The sequence below is a fragment of the Vulpes lagopus genome, chromosome 16 (assembly GCF_018345385.1).
Source record: "Vulpes lagopus strain Blue_001 chromosome 16, ASM1834538v1, whole genome shotgun sequence".
NCBI classification, from domain to species: domain Eukaryota; kingdom Metazoa; phylum Chordata; class Mammalia; order Carnivora; family Canidae; genus Vulpes; species Vulpes lagopus.
In genome coordinates this window covers 29,256,273-29,273,764 of record NC_054839.1, presented here as the reverse complement: position 1 = coordinate 29,273,764, position 17,492 = coordinate 29,256,273, and positions in this window count along the sequence as shown.

The following is a 17,492-nucleotide window of genomic DNA, read 5'->3' as shown; positions in this document are numbered from 1 at the left end:
CACGTCATACTTGAATGCTAATTCATTACCAGCTCCTATTGCTAGCTCAGCTATACTTAAGAAAGAAATAAAAAAAAAAGAGAAAATGTATGCACCATTCAAAAAAGATCTATGTATGCAAATTTGAAAAGTGTATAATACCATGTATAACATACATCTCTATGGTAATAGGAAATAACCCTTGAAAAAAATATTATCCCTTTCCCGTACTTCTTGCATTGGGTTTGGAAAAAAAATCACAATTTGCTTCAATTATCTGACAATGAAGTGCCCCAGTAATAAATCTAACATTAAAAAATCATTTCCAGCAAATTACTCCCATAAAATCAATGAAGGTCAGGCTCAGCTGTAGCAACAAATAAATGACATGCTATTGACAGACTAGATGGACTTAATTGTCATTTATAAAGGTTAAGAGGATAAAACAATCTAACAGAAAGCAGATGTTTACTAAACAAAAACAAAAGAAGACAAAATAAAAAAGGAGACGTGAGAGATAAAGTGAATTAGGCATGGACAGCCTCAGCGTTCTTCTGGCCTCGTCCCAGGGCAAAACCCCCAGTCATTCCAAGTCTCGGCAGCATGTCTGTTTGATTCAGTCAATATTTATCTGCTTCAGGGCTGCTTTGTGATCTTTCTACCTTTTATACATTGAAGTCATGAAACAGATTTTCTGCTAATAGAAAATGAGGAATTGATAAAATTGAATAACAGTAGCCAGGTTAAAAGCGGTTTGACCCACTTCAAAATTCCAGTGTCTGGATCTTTGAGAATAGCAAACACTGAGAGAAGACAGCTTGCCGTTTCTCTGATAGAAAAGAAAGCAGCTTGCTGATTGTGACAGTGGTCTTCACCAGACAGAAATCTAGATTTGAAACATTAGGGGTTTGTTCAAAAAATAATTTTAAAAAATATCTGTTTGTAAACAGTGTGGAACATAACCAAATAAATCTGGAAGGATCTTTCTAACTAATAATTTCTCCTTCTCGTAAATTTTAGCCATGTTTACCATGGGATAGATGGGTCAAACTGCTTTGCCTGTGCAGATTTCTCAGAATTGACTCCAAATCTTATCTTACCTGGAAATGTCCAGGGTCTTTCCTCTGAATCATATGTAGGCTCCCAGCTACTGCTTTAATAGAAAAGGAAGCATACTAAAAAGATCCAGGTCTCTGGAAACATATCTTCATAGAATCTCTAAAAGTGAAAAGGACCATAGATCATTGAACTCAACAGCGTGGCTTCAAGTTTCCGAGGAAGAAACCCAGAAGCAGAGTTAGAGAATCTTCCTCTAAGGGCCTGGGTCAGATCTAGCTTCCCTGTCACCTGACTCTCAGGGCAATGTTCTTACCACACTCAGCCTTGACCTAAAATGTTAAAAGAGCAGAAGTATTGTCTGCTTTCTACAGAAAGCTGTTTATCAAAATATATCATCTGGTGCTCTTAAGTGTGCCCACAATTACGTTCTCATTGCTTGAAAGAGCAAGGACCAAATTTCTCGAATGAAAAACTTTCCACTCCTCCCCAAAGTGAGCAACTCCCTAAAAATCTGGTCCTTCCTCACATGGACACCCCAATAACTCCCAATCCTTAAAATAAAAAAGAAAGAAGACAAGGAAGGAAGAAAAGAACAAGGTAGGGAGGAAGAAGAGGGGAGCGAGGGAGGAAGAAAACTTCAGTTAACTTTATTCCCTGAAATTGACCTAGCTATCTCAAATCCTTTGTAGAAAGTTAAAAAGCAAATAAAAATCTTCACATTATAAAAGGAAATAAATGTGAATTTTATGTGTATTTTAGTAATACGAGAAAACTATTAATTCTTATCTCTCAGGACATTTCCCAGAGAAAAACATAAGGAAATTTTTGAACTTTATTTGAAGCAACAAATAAAAACAGGAAGATTATTATGTTATAAGTTAATTGGTATAATATGGATTCAATATTTGATTTTCTTTCTTTTTTTATTTTAAAGAGAGAGAATGGGGGAGGGGCAAGCATATGTGTGTGAGTGGGGGAGGGAGAGAGAATCCCAAGCAGGCTCCATGGTCAGCATTGAACCTGATGGGGGGCTCAATCCCACGACCCTGAGATCATGACCTGAGCTGAAATCAAGAGTCAGTTGCTCAACGAACTGTGCCACCCAGGTGCTCCAATATCTCATTTTCTTCTTAATGAGTTCTTCAATGTTGAGAAGCTAAAATCACTAAGCCTTCCCTGAATTGCTCATAAAAGAACATGTGTTCAAAATTAAAGCATTAATTTTCAATCCACATTCTTTTGCTAGTACATTTTATATACTATTTCATTTATATTATTATTTCATTTATTTATTATTATTTATATATTATTTCATTTATTTATTTATTATATGATTTATATATTTATTTCATTTATTTTATTATATTATTTATATTATTTATATATTTGTTTCTAACTAATAATTTCATTTATTATTATTATATATTATTTCATTTATTTATTTATTATTTATATATATAAATTATATATTATTTCATTTATTTATTTATTTATTTATTTTGCTTAAGATTTTATTTATTTATTCATGAGAGACAGACAGAGAGAGAGGCAGAGACATAGGCAGAGGGAGAAACTGGCTCTGTGCAGGGAGCCTGATGTGGGACTTGATCCCAGGACTCCAGGATCACACCCTGAGCCGAAGGCAGATGCTCAACTGCTGAGGCACCCAGGCATCTCTACTATTTCATTTATAATCACAATATTTTTTTAAAAGTACATCAAAAATAGCTGTATGCACCAAAGGCACAACTTATAACAGTCCCAAAATTTCTGCTGAAACAATTGTTTAAGAGAACTATACCTTATATAAATGCCTAAAGAATATTTTCCTGGAGACCCCCAAAGTGGCAAAAGAGAGTTTGTTAAAAGGAGAGCTTTATAATAATATAATTTCAAAGTAATACAACTTCCTCATTTGTGGAAAACTTGAATCGGGAGGCTACGGCTCAAGGAAATGTTAATTGCCTTGTTAATCCCATCTCTAAAGTGGAAATAAAATTATTTTTTAAATCTCTTTATTCTTGTTGGACTTTATAAAGATGGATAAGTCCAGGTTTGGCACCCCAGCATATAAAGCGGGTAAAGACACGCGGAGAAGCTTGGACAAAGTCCAGGAGCAATCACAAATGACATCGTTGCTCCCACTTTACACCTCCAATTCACATTCCATTCTCAGGCACACCCACCCTGAGAACCCAGTGTATGCACAGAGAGCATTTAGCTGTGTGCAATTCAAGTGTGATATCAGGATAAAAGATTTTCAAAACTACAATTCAAATATAGATTTCTCCCTCAAGATCATCACCACTTTTCTTGATTTCCACAAAGATGGCTTCAAAATCAACCCTGGAAACAGAAATCATCATCTTCCACTGAACATGTATCTGTTGGCAAATTTGCTATTTGTCCTAATAGCACTATCACCCCTACTTCAACTTCTCCATCCTCTTCTCCTTGCCTAAGCAATCACATACTACCAATTCCTATTCCTGCTGCATAATCATTGCCACATTTCCCTTTCCTTTTACTTCCAACAAACCAAAGTGGCTCAGTCCTCATTACTTCATAAAGAAGCAATATCCCAAGAGACAGGTCTTCCATCTTTTCCCCACCTCCAAGGATCAAGTTTCTCAAATGAAAAAACTGCAAGATTTGATCCTGACTACAAAATCCAAACACTTCAGTCTCCACTCCAAACCCTTGCAATCTGATGCCCATCTTTCCCAACGAATATAGAACACTTTCCTTCCAGTTTTATCCATGGGATTCCTGAGTCTCATCACGTACCATTTCCTCAGATGCACTTTAAAAATTCCCTCCCAAGTACTTGACCCACATGAAAGATGGAGATTCCTGCACTTTGCACCTCCATCAGTTCTGAAATGTCTCATCTCCATCTCTCCCACCCAAATCCCACCCATTCCTCAAGGCCGATTAACTAGTCTCCCTGCTTTCTGCTCAGAGATGATTATTTATTCTTGCATTTATTCATATTTACTTAGTAAGTGTCCACTAAGGCAATACTACTACGTTAGAGACCAAGAAAAGATGAAATGGGAGAACTGGGAAAAGTCTCTTAAGGGAACCAAGCTATGAAGTAAACAAGGCTTGTTCTTAAAGATCTCTCTAGCATAAGGTGGAGAGTACGAGGCACCCCCAGGAAAGAGCTGCTAAGTGCCACAGAGGCTGAGGAAGGAGAGAGCTCTTTTGCTGAATAAAGCGGTATTGACAGGTTCCTTGGAAATGAGGGATGGGCATGGTTGGGCAGGTGGATGGAGGGGAATAGATGTTTTCTGTGGAGAAAATTAGACACAAGAGGGCTCCAGTGAATGAAGGAAAGTGGTTTTCTGTAATCACCTTGGCACTGGGCCTCTGATGTTGATTCCTTTGTAAAGGCAACAACTGCCAGAAAGCTTCCTTTAGGAAGTCCTTTCATGCCTAATATTGGCAGGCTATGCAGTCACAACTTAAAAAAGAAAGATCTGACAATCAATTTTTTAAACCCTCAAATATAAGCATCTGCAAAACTGTATAATTTTAAAACCTAAAAAATTTAAGGTTGGAGAAATTAATATAAATGCTGTGTTCAAAATTCAAGATCCTTCAGATATGCAAGACGCAGGAAATGTGACAAAATCTTCAAAGAAGATGCTATACCCTGTACTTGTTGCTTCTTGATTGATGCAGAAGCAGTTTATGGTAGGGTAAGCATGATTATGATAACTTGCCTGGAGAAAGAAACTGATAACTGTCATGGAATACAACATACCATGAAACATGTGGCACAGGATGATACAGATAATCTTAGACATGACCCTGAATCCCACTGAAGCCAGGGTTTTTTAAATACTAATTACGTAGTCCGAGGGATCCTGGTAGCTAGAAGTATAGTTCAGTGCAGATTACAAAAAAGTCATTCTAGTTCTCATTGTTTTCAAGTCTAGTCTTCTTCAGCAAAACCTAACCTGGTGATTGGCAATTTGAGCCAATTGAAAGAGATAGTTGTCAGAGAAACGCAATGGCTCAACTCTATAATCAAGTTTCTTGGAGGGAGGTATTTGGTCCACATAGACCTCACTGACCAGACATACTACCTCAAAGGCAAACTGGTATGGACTATATCCTCCCCACACCATAAATTGATTGGAATCCTGGCTCTGGAGCATTTTCTGTGCATTTCAACACATTTTTATACTTAAAATATTTTTTTAATAATAGAAAGATTTGAGAAAAAATTAATCTCTGAGATTTAAATCTTTTTTCAATTTATTCAGAGCCAAATAATTTCATTCAAGGTCCTCAATGCATTCCAGAAACTCAATATGATTATGCTATTTGATTAAAAAAGGCTCTGGTAAAATGATGGCACATTTCACTCTACCAAGTACCAAATTGAGAAGTCAGACTTGTTCATCAATTTTTCTCAATGCCCAGATTTATACGCAAACAAATTAGAAAGTTTTTAAATAAAGAGTCTAAAAATGCATTCAGAAGGCCAAAAAAAAGTGCACATAAACTTCAATGATAAAATTAGGATTTGCCACATACGTTGTGTTAAAGATGCATTTGGCCACAAATATCAGAAAGCCCAACTAATGGAGGCTAAAATAATGAAAGCTGTTTAATTGTCTCACATAAGCAGTCAGTCTAGAGTGGTACCAAAACTGGCTCAAAAGCTCAATGAAGTGAGGGAGCTGCGTCAGTGTCAACATCACTAATGGCTTCGCACTTGTAGTAGAAGGAGGTTCCAAGAATCTTATACACAAAGAGCAGTGATCTGAACAACACAACAGCCTGGGATTATCAATATGGCTGCACAAGTAAAACTAGAATTCTGCTAGCAAGAAAGAAGGGAGGATGGCTATCGTACTGTAGCACTCACAGAAGTTAGGGATATTTCATCTTCTTAGAGTGTTCTCATAAACTTACACTTGAAATCAATAAACTCTTCATGTCTGACACTACAACTCTCCAGTTCACACAGCTCTTTGAAAAAGCACAGTAGAATATTGCCCCATCAGTCTAGTTCCTTCTTTCTAGAAGAAAAAGAAAAGATAAACTATCAATGTGATTTTTTTTTTTTGTCAGATGTAATGTTAGGAGGAAGTAGCAAGTCCAAAATAAGCAACAGGTAGCCTGGTTATGGGAGAAGCTGAGAATTGAGGGTTCACTGTGGGGGAGGGGATAACATGGCTTTTCTAAGATTATAGAGATAATCACAGGCAAAGCTGGTAGCCACGCCAAAATAGCTAAATGTCTGCTCTATACTCACACTGCCATCAGTCACCAATTCATGTATTTCTACTCACACTTCATCATCAATTCAAGCATCATCAATTAACTTGTTAAAGTTTCTACAATTTTGAAGATGTAAATAGTAATATGTGTGTGCATGTATGTATCAGACCCAGTGATAAATCTGCAATTCTGCATTTATTTTTGCTGGAGTTGTAAAACTGTCAGATGACATTTGCTTACCGAGGGTATTTCCAACAAGGTACACACTGAGAACACAGAGAATATGTTATAATTTAGTGCTCAGAAAATTACTTAAAAATTTTTTAAATATATTTTTGGCATCTGAAAACATTTGAAGGTCTAAGGTTCCAGGACATCCTGAACTAAAAATAGATTACATTTGAAAACTGTTAAGCTAGGTTTTTATGAGAACATATAAACAGAAGTACAAATATTCAATAAGATGACAATATTGCTAAAAGAATATAAAGGTGATAGTGGCAATAAACTGATATTACTTTGAAAATGCTATAGGAAAGGTAAGTAGTTAATTCAATTCTAACCAATTTATCTCATTTATCAAATAGAAATTCTGTATCTTTTTAATCCCTCTCTTGTTAAAGAAAACACAGCCCTCTAAAAAACAAATTGCCTTCATATCAGGTGTTTTTGTTTTTTTTTTTTTCCAATTCAGAGCTCAAAACTCTTCCCTGTGAAGCAGCTTTAGAATTGTGTTGGTGAAAAGATAGCATGGATTATTTCAAGGGTGGATCAGCCAGGCTGTTAGGTTGCATAGAGAATTCATAAGGCATGAACTTTGGATTCAGAAAGAATTGAATTTGGAGACATACCTACCACTTACTAGCCATTTGACTTACAGCCAGGTACTTAGTCTGAGTCACTATTTTAATTGGAAAGTAAAGATGAATAAAATATTTTGTTGGGTTGTTGTAATGATTGACTTTAATACTGTATATCAATCACGTACACAAGGTAAGCACTCAAAAAAGAGTAACCATTCATAATAATAAAAGAAGACTGTAGTTTTGTGTTTGTTTGTTTGCAGTTTTATACCTTTATTTGACAATCAGTGATTAGTTCTCATCCACATTAACAGTCTGTAGATTTTTGAAAGTACTGACAGGTGCGTAGGTAACCACCGTGTAGAGCTTGTTTGGTGAATCTTCATCCTTGTTACGTTTTCTGGACAACCGCACAGGGATACGGCACTGCTTATTCCTTTGGCCCAGACAGCCTGGGGTCAATGCGCACATCTGAAGTTCCCATCTTCTTCATGGCAGATTTCCAGATCTCTTTGAGTGCTGGAGGGGCACCCTTCTTGAAACCCACTCCATGGATACGTTTGTGAATGTTGATGGTGTATTCTCTGGTCACTACCTCATTAATGGCAGAATAGCCCTTCTTCTTCTCCCCACCCTTCTTTGTGGGAGCCATTCTGCCGGGCCCTAGTTGAAAAGGGACTATAGATTTTTAAAAGGAGAGTTTCATACTTCCTATAATAGTGGATAAATGCCTCCAAAAGTAGGAACCCTTTAAATAGGAAATTACTTTGGAGAAGCAGACATTAGTATGCTTTGAATCTCTACCACATGAAATAGATTGGATTGCTGTTCAGAAAAATTCCCTTCCCCTTACTTCCATAGGAGACATATCCTTCTCATTTCATTAGTCGTGGGCCTGACCTTGTTTCTTGTTTTGGCCAATGTGATATTAAAGGGTATGAGGCAAATAGAGGCTTGAAGTACTCTTGAGCAGTTGGTCTGCTCTCCTTGCCTCTGCCACTTATCTCAAAAGAACATGTCTAGATTATCCCACTGATCCTAATAGATCCAAGAGACACACTTGGAGCACAGACAAGCTGTGACAAGTGAACCCAGACTAGATTTTCAATGTTCTACACACAGACGTGAATGAGCCCAGCTGAACCTAGCCTATAGAAGCCAAACAACATTGTAAGAATTTAAACCACTGAGTTGTAGGGACAGTTATTCAGTAGTACTTCTCTGATACTAACTAGTTTATATATCACATATTTGCTATTGCACCTGGAGAGTTACTGTGGGCACATTCATCTGGTCCTACCATGGAATTTATTTAAGATATATGACTTGAGTATTTACCATGTGGCAGGACTGTGCTAGGCATGGAATTACAGTGGCATAAAAACCGACACAAATCTGAGTTGAGGCATGTATTTAGGATCCCTGGCCTAAGTTAAAAAATAGATTCTTTGAATGATCTTGTAGGTAAATGTTGCCAAGGATTTTAAACGCCAATTAAAAAGCAAAACCAAAAAAAAAAAAAAAGCAAAAATAAAACAAAATAAAAAGCATTGCATATTCTTCTGTTTTCCCTGGATGGAATATAGAGTAACAGCAAATTCCTCTCAATTAGGCCCTTTGTACCTGCAAAGACAGCAAATATTTTTTGTCTTCCAGGTTAATTTGAGGGAAGTAATTGTATAAATGGAAAAAGCAAACAATTTGAGCAAGTACTCAAAGCAAGACAAATTGCTGATAAAAAGAAAACAAAAAAGTGGAATCAAAAAACAAATCTTTGGAGTCTCACTTCTTAACATATTTTTTTAAGATTTTATTTATTTATTCATAAGCCACAGAGAGACAGAGAGAGAGGGGCAGAAACACAGGCAGAGGGAGAAGCAGGCTTCACACGGGGAGCCCCACACGGGACTTCTTCCTGGTCTCCAGGATGACACTCTGGGCCGAAGGCAGCGCTAAACTGCTGAGCCACCCCGGCTGCCTTCTTAACATATTTTTAATAAAATATTTTTACATAATTAGTTTTATTTTCTTTAAAGAACATTTTAATTCCAGTGTTGGTGTTGGCATTACAACAGATTGAGTTAACAGGCATTCATCTCTAATGGCAACCCATGGATGCAATAATATTTAACATGTTAGATTAAAGATTCTAAAATTATGTTTGAATACATAGTCAAACTAGAAAAGAAAAGCTAACTCCTCCAGATTTAAGAATGAAGGGAGAACTAAAAGTCAGGGCAGCAATCTCACCAAAACACAGCCACTTCCATACATTTTAAAGCCAGATATGATCCTAGGATTTGTGGGACTATTTTTAATGCCAATGTAGGAACAAGCCAGGTAGTATCAGGAGAGAAGCTTAGATGAAGACCTTTCATAAAGTCAAGATCTTTAAAGTCCCACCTAGTTAGTGAAGTGGACTGGAAAAACTCTTACTTGCTACTTGACATAGTGTAGAGGATTGCTTCTAGGATTATGTCTCTTGGAAGGAAAAAAAAGTTGTTTATAAAAATTAAAATTATTACCTTGTATCTGTGCGAATGTTGAGGGCTAGATTTACATTATCCCTATGTTGTGAGAGTCTGAAGCTGAGAAATTAAAGCCCTTAGGATCCTGGCCAAAAAAAAAAAAAAAAAGTACCATTGCGGCATAGAAAAAATATATTCAACCCAAGATACATGGAATCTTCCAAGAAAACAAAACAAACAAAATCCCATGTCAAAAAATCAAGGGAACAAACCACTACAAGGGAACATCAGAAGATGTAAATAAGTGAGAAATGGTACTGCAAGTAAAAAATAACTTGAAAGAAAAATAATAATAAAGGTCTGTCTAAAATAAGCATAAGACAAAAAGAAATCATGATGATGAATTAGGGTAAAAAATGATTTAAAAATAGGTAGACCTAAATAACAGGAAAGTAGAACTTCTAGAAGCAAACTGCACAAGCTAACACAGGAAGGAAAAAGATAACCCATTAAAAAAGTCAAGAAAAAAAATTGAGTCATAGAAGCTAAAAGACATTGAAATACATTCAAATAGTTGGTGAAAATAACCAACTATTTTTTTGAGGGGCACAGACACTGTTTATTGAGTTGCAGGTGTAGGAGAGATAGCTGGCTCCAGTGTAGAAGCAGAGGCGGCAGGTCATGCCAAGGTTCTGTGGGCATCTGGGAGCCAGGCCATGCCCCGCAGCCTAGGAACAGCACAAGCTCACTACTACAGAAGAAGCAAAGACTCCACTGGGGGAGAGGCGGCTACCGACTCCCATGATCCTGGGCAAGAAGCTGCGGATGAACTTGGCAGAGGGGCCCGGGACAGAAGAACTAGGGTATGGGTGTTCTAGGGGGAGAATAGAAGAGGATTGTGTCTGTGGGGTGGAGCAGAGACTGATGGTGGCCACCTGGTCCCAGCACCTTGGAGAAGAGCAGAAGAGTGGTCCATGTCTGGTCCATGTCTATTAGAATTCAATGGAAAGCAAAAATCACAGTTTTCAAATGAACAAAATTATAATATTTATCAGGTATATTGAAAGTATAAGCAAAGTGAAAGTAAAATATTGAATGACAATAACATATGCAGTTGATTAGAATCAAAATATTCTAAGAACTGGGCAGCCCGGGTGGCTCAGCTGTTTAGTGCTGCCTTCAGCCCAGGGTGTGATCCTGGAGATCCAGGATCGAGTCCCATGTCAGGATCCCTACATGGAGCCTGCTTCTCCCTCTGCCTGTGTCTGTGCCTCTCTCTCTCTCTCTCTCTTTCTCTCTGTATCCCTCATGAATAAATAAATAAGATCTTCAAAAAATATATTCTAAGAACCTTATTGTTCAATTGGAAAATAGAAATATTCATTGTTTCTCAATATTATTTTTTAAAGATTTAATTTATTTATTCATGAGAGACACAGAGAGAGGGAGAGACATAAGCAGATGGAAAGGCAGACTCCCTGCAGGAAGCCTGATGCAGGACTTCATCCTGGAACCCTGGAACCCCCAGGATCACAGCATCATGGGATTACACCCTGGGCTGAAGGCAGACACTCAACTAGTGAGCCACAAAGGCATCCCTGCTTCTTGATATTATTAAATCAACTATGCTTGGTAAAAATTTAAGGTTAATTGCAAGAATAGGCATTGAATGCATACATTTCATATTATAAGATAAATAGAAATAAAAGCAACAATAAAAATTCAATGAATTAAAAGGAGAAAAGAGAAGAAGGAAGTAATGAAAAGCATGGTAAAAATAAACCACAAATGGATGTCTGGATGACCCCGTGGTTGAGTGTCTGACTTCAGCTCAGGGCATGATCCCAGGGTCCTAGCCTTGAGTCCCTAATGGGGCTCTCCACAGGGAGCTTTCTTCTTCCCTGCCTATGTCTTTGCCTCTTTCTATGTCTCTCATGAATAAATAAATAATTAAATCTTAAAAAAAAAAACATAAAAGAATACTTTATAAATTAGTCCCCCTAAATTAGTAATCACACTTAATATAAATGAACTAAACTTCTTTGTTGAAAGATAGAGATGTTCAGATTAATATTAAATAAGACAAAAATAAAAATCCAGGTCCATTTACAAAAGAAATATCAAAATGCAATGAAACAAAAATATTATTTAAAGTAATAAAAAGTAAAACTAACCAAAACAAAGCTGTCCAGGCAATATTAATACAAAACAGAATAAACATTAAAATAAAACCAATTCTTTTTCTTTTCTTTTTTTTTTTTTCCTTTGGAGAGATCGAGCACTAAGCATGAAAGGGCTATGGGCAGGAGGGGCAGGGAGAGAGGGAGAGAGAGAATCTTAAGCAGGCTCCACACCTAGTGCAGAGCCCAATGCGCTCTATCATATGACTCTGAGATCATGACCTGAGTGAAAATCAAGAGTGAGATGCTTAACTGACAGCCTCCCAGGCATCTCAAGGTAAAACCAAATCTTATGGTTAAAGCAGTACATTTCCTAAAAATAAAAGAAAAATTCACCTGATAGAACTCAATCCTAGATATTTTTACATTAAACAATGGAGCCTCAAAATACATAAAGCATAAATTTCCTGACTGTACATAGCAATAGTCAAATCTACCATCAGATTAAGTTTTTAAAAAGATCTCCCAGGTATATCTAGATCAGTCATTCAAGAAACAGTTGGAGAAGATTTGAACACCAAATTAAAAATCTGAAACTGACAGAAATATATACAACCTTATATCCAACAATTAGTGGACACATATTTTTTAAGGCATATCTGGAGCATTTTTAAAGATTGCCTGTGTTAAAGATCAAAAAGAAAAAAATCAACAAACAAAAAAGAATTCATTTCCCTGATGCCGTATGATGTGGACCATCTTTTAACCCTAAAATCTGTTTGTCAATATCCACAAAATATTTTGTTGGGCATTTGACTGGAATTGCACTGAATCTATAGATCAACTATTGTTTTAATTTGAATTTCCCCTATGACATATTTCTTTGATTCTAAAGTTTACATGAGGGATGCCTAGGTGGCTCAGTCCATTAAGCATCTGTCTTTGGTTCAGGTCATGATCCCAAGGTCCTGGGATTGAGCCCCACATCAGGGAGAGCTTGCTCAGTGGAGAGCCTGCTTCTCCTTCTCCCTTTCCCTCCTGCTCCCCCTGTTTGTACACTCTCATCAAGTAAATAAATAAAATATTTTAAAAAATAGATAAAGTTTACATGAGAGATAAAAGACCAAGAAGAACCAATACAATATTGAAGGAGAAGAATGAAGTTGGAAGACTAACACTACCTGACTTCAAAACTTACTATATACGGTAATCAAGATAGTTTGGTATTTGCAAAACAATAGACAAATAGGTGATGGAACAGAACAGAGAGCCCAGAAATAGCCTCACATGAATATAGTCAACTGGTCTTTGATAAAGGAGCAAAGACAATTGAGAAAAGATAGTCTTTTCTACAAATGGTTCTAAAACATTTGAACATCCACATGCCAAAAAAAAAAAAAAAAGAATTCAGACACAAATCTTATACCATTCACAAAAATAAAGCCTAATTAGATCATAAATTGACATGTAAAGTGCAAAACTATAAAACTCCTAGAAGATAGCATAGGAGAAAATATAAATGGCCTTAGATCTGGTGATAACTTTTTAGATTCAATATCAAAGTCATGATCCATGAAAGAAATAATTGATAAGCTGGACTTCATTAAAATTAAAAACTTTTGCTCTACAAAAGACAATGTCAAGAGAATGAGAAGACAAGCCACAGACTTGGAGAAAATATTTGCAAAAGACATATCTAAGAAAGGACTGCTATCCGAAATATACAAACAAGTCTTAGAATTCAACAATGATAAAACAAACATCCTGACTGAAAAATGAGCTGAAAGCCTGAACACTCAGCAAAGAAGATATACAGATGGCAAATAAGCATATGAAAAAAAAAGTTTGACATGGTAAGTCATTAGGGAACTGCAAATGAAAACAATGAGATATGACTGATAGATATCACATCCAACAGAATGATCAAAATTCTAAACACTGACAACATCCCAATGCTGGCAAAGATATGTAGCAACAGGAACTCTTATTCATCACTGAAAGGACAGCCACTTTGGAAGACAGTTTTACAGTTTCTTACAGAACTAGATGCTTTCTTACCATACATTCCAGCAATCAAATTCTTTGGTATTTACCCAAAGGAGTTGAAAACTTATGTCTATGCCAAAAACATGCACACAGATGTTTACAGTAGCTTTAGTTATAATTGCTAAAACTTAGAGGCAACCAATATGTTCTTCAGTAGGTGAATGGGTAAACAAACTGTGGTACATTCAGAAAATGGAATATTATTCAGGAGTTAAAAATAAATGGGCTGTCAGGCCATGAAAAGACATGGAGGAAACTTAAATTCACATTACTAAGTGAAAGAAGCTAGCCAGGACAGACTGCAATCATGTGATTCCAATTATATGACATTCCGAAAAAAGTAAAATTATGGAGACAGTAAAAAGATTAGTGGTCGACAGGGATCAGCAGGGAGAAAAGGATGAATAGGTGGAGAACAGAGGATTTTTAGGACAATCAACCTATCTTGTGTGATTCTATAATGGTGGATATATGTCATTTCACATTTGTCCAAACCTATGGAAGGTACAATATCAAGTGTGAACTCTAAAGTAAACTATGGACTTTGGGTGATAATGATGTGTTAATGTAGGTTCATCGGCTGTAAGGAATGGGCCTCTGTGTTGGGGGATGTTGATGATGGGGAGGTTATGTATGTGGGGGCAGGGGTATATTGGAAATCTCTGTACCTGCTATTCAATTTTGCTATGAACTTAAAAGTACTCTTAAGAAAAAGTTCTATTTTTAAAGTTTTCTATCATAAAAACCTACTAATTTAGTTCTATTTAAAAAAGAATCCAAAAAATAAAAAATAAAAAAGAATCCATATCACATGGATGATATTCTCTGACAGCAATAGCAACAGTGATACCAATAACAAAAGATAGTTTAAACAAAAAATCATTGATAGAATTTTTAAAATTCTGACTAGTTCATCAGTCATTACAAAAAAATAATAGAAATTGGAAAATATATAAAACTGAATATAAATAAGCATACTTGGCTTCCAAAGATGGTAGCAACCACCAAAGGTCCACAGTAGAGGTGCTTCTAAGTAAAACCCTTTGCAAATTTATATAGCAAGTTCTAGAATTTCATTTTCATGACTAAAAATTATTGTAAAACAAATTGTCTCATCAGAGAAATTTTTTTGATCAACAAATTCAGCATATAACCCAAGGAGAGGAGAATGAGCAAATCTAAGACAAAAAGTCTCGCAAAAACCTCAGTATTTGTAGTCAAAATGCAATTTTACCTTTTAAGTAAAACCTACTTCAAAACAAATGGAGGGAAATGTAGTTATACCTCTACCCTCTGCCTCCATTTCCTTTCTGTTAAACATTTTTAAGGGCCTATGATGTACAAGACACCAACAAAGGGGGTACACTGATGAATCAGACCCATTCATCACACGCATGAATCTCACCCTCAAAGAGCTTTCAGACTATCAAGAGAGATCAGCTCAGAAAGGTATCCATTGTATAAAATGCAGCAAGTGCACAGAGGCTTTTTCCTGTGTGTTATGTGACCACAGAGAATGGATACTCACCCCATTTGTGGTTCAAGCATGGCATTTGAAAGAAAAGGCTATGCAGGTTTCCCATGGCATCAAATTGGTTTTTTGTATGCACAATGTAGCCCTCACAATTTAGGCAAAATGTACTAGAGAATTTAAATGCCTCTGAATTTTCCTGAGATACCTAAAACAGGCTCACAAGTAATTCATCAGCTTCTCAATTGTATTGCCTGAGGTAACTCAAAAGAAGGACAGAAAAAAACAACTGTTAACTTATTAGTAGCCCTGAGCAGATAATAGGGACTGAACTGGGACCTCTCTTGCAAGATCCTTGCAAAAACTGAGCTGAGCTTTTGGAAACAGTTCCTTAGGGTAAGTAAGCACCAGCATATGACAGCACAATATTACCTCTTTGTAGTCCAATGTAAAAATTAACATTCCAACCATCAGACTGGAAAGAAGACAAGGACCTGAGCTACCATTACAATGTCTGTCTCTAGGTACTTGGGAAGGACAAACAGAAAGTAATAGGAGAGAACATGGCTCAACCTAATAGGACTGACTGTTACAGGGCAAAAGAAAAAGTGACTAAATCATTTGAATTTTTTACTTAATCGTATGTATATTTTTTAAAGCAAAACTGATTAAACTCACTCAAGTTAAAATTCAGTGTCCTGTTATTCACATCTGCCCATACATGAGGCTTCTTGAACTTTCCCCTGGCTCCAAGACCAGGATGAAAAATTATAAATAAGGGAAGGAGCAGACAGTACTTTGTTCAACAGATTCCAATCACCTTGCTGCCATGTGGTTGTCCTGGGACATCCCAGTTCTGAAAATGATTGTAGCACATCAGGAAAAATATCACCTAACCCACAATATTTTCAGAGGCCAAGCCTCACTCAATCCAACCACCTGGTAAACTGGGAGTTTCCATAGCTGTCACTCCACAAAGGGCTTCTCCATTACCCATTCCTGCCAAAGTTACTGGCTCTGTTTACTTTACTTCCTCTCAGGCTTTTCTTCCTTGAAGACAGGTATTTGCGCCAATCTGATACCCAGTTCATTGTATTTATTTTATGTATTTTCCACTTCAAATGTGTCAGGCTAGCCTGAGGCAGATCATGCTGCATTGGGGGCCTAGCTATGTTTGTGTGTATGCATGAGAGCATGTGTGCACTCACAAGTGTGATTTGGAATTTGAGTGTTGCAAATAGTAAGTCCCTCAGAGTGTGTTTTGTTTCTTTGCCAGAGCACACTCAGGGCCTTTCGAGTTTGACTAATTTCCATGGCAAGAGCTCTGAGGAGTCAAGAGGCAGCATGTCCTCTGGGAAGCCAGTGGAGTTCTCTTCAAGGATGCTCAGTGAAAGACGAAATAAAAATATGTGCAGTGCTTTGAAACTCACCAGGACCTTGCCAAACCAGATCCAGCAACTTGCCACTTGATTCTTGGAACTTAGATTATATTGGGCTTTGGGGGCTTTCTGTTTCTTTGCCTAGATTTCTTTTGCAATTATTGAAAATTAGATCTGATTTTGCTTGGTTTCCCTTGGTTTTCAAGCATGGTCACAGTTATTTTAAACAAAGGTCAATTCTCCCATTGATTAGGGAAAAGAAAAGCATTTGTTTTTCTGGTCACCACCAGATATGATGCTCAGTTCAATTTCTATAGTTAGTGTGGAGGAACTGGAAAATGGAAGGCAAAAAGCCACATTTAAGAATTTCTGTAATGTGAACTTAATGTTAGAAGAGATTTCTTTAACCATAGTAGAGACATTTGAGTAAGGATTTTTATTTTATGGCTTAATTTATTCTATGGCCCAGCTTTTACTTCTTCTTAAAGGAGAACTTTCCAATCCAGTGTCACCTTAGTAGATGTCATGGAGTCAGAACTGCATCATACACACACAGACACACACACGAGGCTTGGCTAATAACTTCCAATCAAAACAGTTTTAAAGTAAAGGAGATGACCTCACTAATCTTGATTCTATAATTACAGACTCCTCTAGAGTCACAAATAAATTACTTTTAAAAATCAAATTCTAGTAGTTAAGCCACTTAGAAAAGAACTATACTGGAATTTAATTCCAGTATGAAATTTACTACTATAGTGGAATTTAATTAAAATGGTAAATAACATGGTGCATGTAAAATTCTACACTAAAGAGTATGTCAAAATAGAAAGTTCATCATCAGTCCACCCAGGTGTAACTGAGCATTTCCATGTGTAGAGAGAGAAGCAGTGAGGGAAGGGAAGGATTAAGAAAGAACTAGAGGAGTA